Source organism: Galeopterus variegatus, unplaced genomic scaffold (assembly GCF_000696425.1).
Source record: "Galeopterus variegatus unplaced genomic scaffold, G_variegatus-3.0.2 Scaffold810, whole genome shotgun sequence".
In the NCBI taxonomy this organism is placed as follows: domain Eukaryota; kingdom Metazoa; phylum Chordata; class Mammalia; order Dermoptera; family Cynocephalidae; genus Galeopterus; species Galeopterus variegatus.
Genome location: NW_007726921.1, coordinates 155,295 through 161,549, shown reverse-complemented (window position 1 = coordinate 161,549; position 6,255 = coordinate 155,295). Strand labels below are relative to the sequence as shown.

Sequence of the window (6,255 nt, the reverse complement as noted above, 5' to 3'; positions counted from 1 at the left end):
TGGCACCACTATCAGACTACTTTTGGTAACCTTTAAAAAGGCTTATTATATTATAATGACAAACTTTCCATTGGCCTGGTAAAACACTTTCTGATATAAAAGCACAACCCACATTGAATTTGTATTTCCAAAAAGAACCATAAAAAACTGCTGAGATCTGTTTAAATATTTGTTGCTTGGCACAAAACATTTTGAATTGACCCTTATACACACTAAATTATTAATAGTAGTTTCTGGAGAGTAAGGTGAAAAGGAGTAGACACTTAACTTTTTCTTAAATATTCCTACACTGTTTGACTTGATGGATCCCTCATTTATCCACAATTCTCAATATATAAAAATGACACCTCACCATAACAGACAAGAATATTTTTCTAGGAAACAGATTGTGCTAATTTTATTGTAACTTTTCAAACTTTGCTCCTATGATTTATATTTTTATGTAATCACTAAAATCTTGCTAAATAGTAGCATCATATACTATCTGACATCCAGAGTGACCCGGTGGAAGGAGCATTAATCTGCACAGGTCTTGCAAGTCAGAAAACCTGAGTTTGAAAGTGTGAGAAGTTAGGGAGATCAACCTGTGAGCTTCAGTTTTCTCTCCTATAAAAAAGAATAATACCATTTGCTTCTTCTATAAGGATGTATATCTAATAATTGTTCTTACATGATTGAAAGATAAAGCTAAGCCATGGAGTGTAAACCCCTCTATTCAATTTATCGCAAGACAAAGAAGTTACCAAATTATTTTAATTTAAATGATTAGTGCCTAAAATGTGAAAGGAAGAAAGACCACACCCAAACCCTAAAATTAAGTTACTGTTTAAGTTATTAGAGAAGAACAGGGCTTTAGGACATGAGCAGGAACTGCTCTGTTTTAAAATTGATTTGGCAGTCAGGAGACAGAGCCTGAGACGCCAGAACAGACCGGCATGGTAATTTAATTAGTCTTCTGCAGGGACCCAATATGTCATCATTCCCGACAGAGCTCTCTTTAGGAACCTGATTTTCCCCCTACTGCTGTCTTTTGTTTGCCTCTGCCTCTGTTCCTCCGTCTACCACTTCTACGTATTTTGACTGTAATTAGCAATGGGGCACCCCAGGCTTGCCCCCGCTCCGGAAGAATAGAAAATGCCCTGCGATCCACCCTGCCTGGGGACGACTCCTCGGATCACTTCTCCCGCTGGCTCTGCAGATGAAAAAGGATCCCGGCCCGCGCCCAGCGGTCACAAATCAGTTCCCGGGGCCGTCCAGCCCCCCTCCCTCCCGGAGCCGTCCGTTCGCTTTCACTTTGGAGGATTCAGAGGGTCACACCCTGCTCTCCCAAGTCGGGCTCGCCCCTGCTCCCCGCTCTCCATTCCAGAGCCCCAGCCTTGTTGGAGGCGGAGGAAATGACCCATCAGTTGCTGGAGACTTCCGCGCGCGCAGGCGTCCCCGTATCTGCAGTGATCTTCAGGGGCTGTGTCTGCCGCCGGTCCAGAGCCTGATCCCGGGGCCCGCGCGTGCCCCGCGCCTCCCGGCCGCTCCGGCCCTCCCGAGGGCTGAGCGGGGAGGCGGCGCGGGTCGGCGGGCTCCCTGCTCCCCGTCCCCGAGCGGCCCGGCCAAGCTCCCCCGCGAGAGTGCAGCACCCACGCGCGGTGCCCGAACTTCTTCCCGCGTCTCCTCGGGCTTCCGGGTGGGGGCGCGGGGACCCCCTCACTCACCGATATCCCCATCCTCGTCGTCGTCGTCCTCCTCCTCCTCCATGTCTAACAAAACGTTCCTGGTTATCATTTGCATGTCTCCCCCAGAAGGCGGCTCCGAACTTAGTGCGAAGTTGGGGGTTCCCGAGTTCCGGAAGGACACGGCTCCCTTGGGGGTCCGGGGCGGGGACCGCGGGGCACGTGTCGCTGCGGCTCAGGTGCCGCTCTCCCTAGCTCGCGCTCCGGGAAGCCGGTCCGAGGCGGCCGCGGACCCGAGCCCAGCGCCGCAGGCGACTTCTAGCCAGCCGAGCGGGGCCGGCGACTGAGCATGCCCAGTGAGGCCGGCGAGGCCCGCTGCGGAACGACTGAACCTCCCCGGTCTTATTAGGAGCCAGAAGGCGGGCGGGGGGCCGGCGCTCGCGTGATGCAGCCGAGTGAGGTGGCAGAAGGGAGAGGCGAGGACGCGCGAGGGGTGGAGTGGCAGGGGCCCTCAAACGAGGCGGCTGTTTTGTTCTAAGGTCGCATATGGACACACTTTGGGTTTCCTTTTTTTTTTTTTTTTACGTCTGATACCGGAGAGGGGGCCACAATGCGGCTACAGCTCCGTGAAGCACCCCGAAGGCGAGCACGTTGGAACAGGGCTTAAAGCAGACGTGGAACTAGTGCGGGATTTTAAAGCAGACGACTCCGACTCCAAAGTGGGGGAAAAGTGTGTTCTGTAGGAGACGGGTTAGACTACAGATGATTAAGTAAGGTGACCGGGGTGGGGTGTGGTGGGGAGGGGCCGGGAAGCAAAACTAGAGAATAAGCAGCAGAAGAGAGAGAGTCTCCTAAAGAAACGTGCGCACAGGAGCAGGGAGGATTTCCGCAGAAGTTGAGGTTTAGGAGACGAGAGAAGCGCCCCCTACCCCCGCCCGCACGACCACTCAGGGACTGGGCGGGGATAACCGCCAGGTGTGCTGTCCGTTCGAAAAAAGGAAATTAGTCCTCTGTGTCCAAGAGCAGAAGACGTAGACCGCTGCCGCTGGATGTAAACTCTTTTCTAAAGCAGTGTGGTAAACTATGAGAGGAAACAAAGCGGTGAAATAAAATTAAGGCAGAGAGTAACAAAAATACATTCCTGGAGACCGAAGGGAGCACTAGGACAAATGCAAACGGATTTAGTACTTTTAAGACACTTGGGATAGTTTTAACTGCAGGTTCCTTGGATTGTGTGTCTACGGTACTTTTTTCAAAGAACCTGATGAATTCAGATGAGTCAATTTTGACTTCTCAAAAGAGCTAGAAGGTGTATTTGAAATCCTTGTTATATTTATTATTATATATATATATATATATATAAAACACTTCTTATTGAAACTCCTGAAACTTTTTATATCTTTTCCACTGAAGTACTAGGGTTATTACAATAACACTAAATCTACTGTGCATTTTATTCTCCCATATACTTAAAAAAATATTCTCACATGAAAGAAAAGATATCGTGAACAATCTTCTGTGGGAAAATAGCCATGAATATGCGTTGAAAGAAATGGTGAGATAAATACTTTTAAGAAAATACCTAGGAAACACTATACTTGCTTTTTAAGGTACTTTGAATAAAGAGAATTGTTTTTAATATAAAGAGAAAACAAAACAGTACTTTCAAGATAGCAGGGGGGGGGAAAGATGGGAGAACAAAGAAAATGAGGAGGAAGAGATTGCTTTCTTTCACTGAACTCTCTCCTCTGAGCTTGTGAAACTTACCAAAGTAGAAATTTCAGAGGTGTTTCAGTTACTTGATTAGTTTTCACAGTTTGCATTTAACAAACACTTGTATAGACATTTTTATGTGCTAGGTACAGTTTGAAATATTTTACAACCATTCAGTCATTTAAGCCTGATAACAACACTGGGAGTTTGTCACCTACCACCCTTTTACTCAGGCACTAGTCAATTGAGTAACTTGTCCAAAATCACAAAAGGAGTTAAATGACAGAGCTGGGATTCAAACCCAAGCAGCTTGTTACAGAATCTGTGCTCTTAGCCACTTCATAAACCACCTCCAAAGACATTTTCAAATCCATTAAAAAAAAAATAATCACTTCTTTTTTCACCAATTCTAAACTCTCAAAGTCTCATTAACTCCCTGCCACAGTTCTCTCACTAAATGTTCTCGGTTTTATGGCCTAAGAGTTTGCTAAAGTTATTTTGTGGTTGATTTTGCAACAGGTTTCAATGAGTCATTTGGGATTCTTCACAGATTTTACAGTTTACATTTTTCTTGCTCCATAAATGTTGTGGAGAGACATTGCTGGCCTTATATGTAAAGATGACTGTTGCTGGAAGGGAAATGAATTATTTACTTAGGTTAGCAGTGAATCTATTATTAGTAAATTCCATTCTTTCATTTAATCCATTTTATTTCCTACACTTTCATGCATTATTTTATTTTTTTTCAATTGAGCAATATATGCTTCAAAAATAATCAAGGTAATAGGCCCATGTAAGAACCACACCCTTGGTCCTAAAGAATTATTATCCATATCATGAATAGTTTGTGAAAAAAAAAATGTTTACAACAATATGAGGCTAGGTTATTTGTATTTGCAAAGCTTTTCCAAATCAGGGATCACAGACCAAGTATTTTCTCATTCATTTGCCTTTTGATTAACTACAGCCTTGGTCTGGCCACAAGGATGCTCTTTCTCTGCCCATCTTGTAAATGTTGGTGCTTCTCTGGCTTCACTCTTCGGGCCTCTTCTCATCTTTCCCTATAGAACTCATTCAGTCCTACAACTTTACTATCTATTCCAAGCAGGGCCCTTTTCATGGGCATTCAAACGATGCATTCACACAGGGTCCTAGACTTAGAAGAGCCTTTCATTTGCAGGTTTAATGCTCCGTGGTTGCCATCTTGAAATTCTTAATAACGTTATCTCTGAATTTTTGTTTCATGAATGAAGTCTGATGGGATAATGGAGTATGCCTCTGTTCATGTGCAATCTTGCCTCCTGTCACCTCTCTGCCTCCTTGGGATGGGTTTGAGCCTCTAGGTCCTATGTGCCTCAGCACTTTAGCCCTGACCATCCTCCTCCTCCTTACCTGACGCAGGACCACTGCTGCACTCTACCCTCAATGGGAGTCTGGGCACAGACAGAGAAGTCAGGGTCATGTGCATGTACCCGGAATGTCTTGGGGTGGGGCATGGTGGCAGCTGTCCCTGCCCTGGACTGACAGTGCCCCAGTGCACCCAGAGGGAGACTCCATGGGTAGAGCTTCTTGTCCATGCCCTGTGTAAGTCCATCCTGGCACAGAAGTTGCAATTTATTGGAGGTTGTCCCTCCAATGTGGGTTGCAGTGGTAAGCCAGTGGGCAAGGGTGATACCTAGCTTGACTTTCCTGCCCCCAGTAGGAGCATGTTTTGTCAGTCCTGAAAACTGGTGGAAGGACCTGGCAGCTGGTGGGACTCACCTGATCCCAAGATCTTTATTTCCATCCCAGATCTCTCTTCTGTGTTGCAGATGGTATATCTACCTGCATGCTGGACATCTCCACTTGGATATTTCCTAGACATTTTAAACTTAGCAGGTACAAAACTAAATTTATAATCCCTGTCCCCAACCTGTTTACCTAAATCAGGGAATAGCACAAGCAAGTTACACATAGAAATAATTGAGAATCATTTTAACTTATTTCTCTCTCTCTTATCCCCCATATCTAATCGACTCCTAAATCCTGCTGTATCTACCTTCTGGATATCTCAAACACATCCCGTATTCATTATCTAGTATCTATAGCATGACATTTTAGCAAAGACCTGAAGAAAGGAAGAGATTAAGACATGTAACTATCTGAGGAAACAGAGTTTTAGGCAGGAGAAAAAGCAAGTACATAAGTTCTCAGGAGACCCAGCAAAGAAGCTGTGGTGACTGTGGCATAAGAGATTACCTCAACAATAAACATGTATTATCTTACTCAGTTTCTGTGGCTCAAGGATTTGGGAGCAGCATAGTCAAGGGGTTCTGGCTTGGATGCTCTCGTGAAGTCGTAGTCAAGCTGTTGGCCAGGGCTGCAGTCACCTGAAGTCTTGAGTAGGATTCAAGACCTGCTTCTAAGAGAGTGTACTCTCATGGTGCTGCCTGTCAGCAGGAGCTTCAGTTTCTTCCTACACAGTCCTTTCTACAGGCTGTTGGAACGTCCTCATGATCTGATGAAATCCAAGAGTGGACAAGGTGGAAGCCACATGTCACCTATGACCTTGCCTTGCAAATCACACATTGTCATTTCCACTTTGGTCACACTTGTTAGCTCTGTTCACTGTGGTATGTGTAACTTGCTTGCACTATTCCCTGATTTAGGTAAACAGGTTGGGGACAACATGAATACCACAGGCAAGGACCACTGGGAGGCAGGGCCATCTTGGAGGCTGGCTGCCACGCATCTCCACTACCATCGTGCTGATACATGTCACCATCGTTCTTCATCGTTTGTTTATTCAACAAATATTTACTGAGAACTAACTATATGCTGGCCACTTTCCTGGGTGTTGGGGAAAAACAAAAACTGCCCTCATGGGCCGGCCCGGTGG

At 45.7% G+C, this 6,255-nt stretch overlaps 1 pseudogene; it reads left to right on the top strand.

Moving 5' to 3' along the window:
- The first annotated feature begins 1,198 nt into the window (after positions 1-1,198).
- LOC103590386 lies at positions 1,199-2,054 on the top strand (annotated as a pseudogene).
- The last annotated feature ends 4,201 nt before the right edge of the window (positions 2,055-6,255 follow it).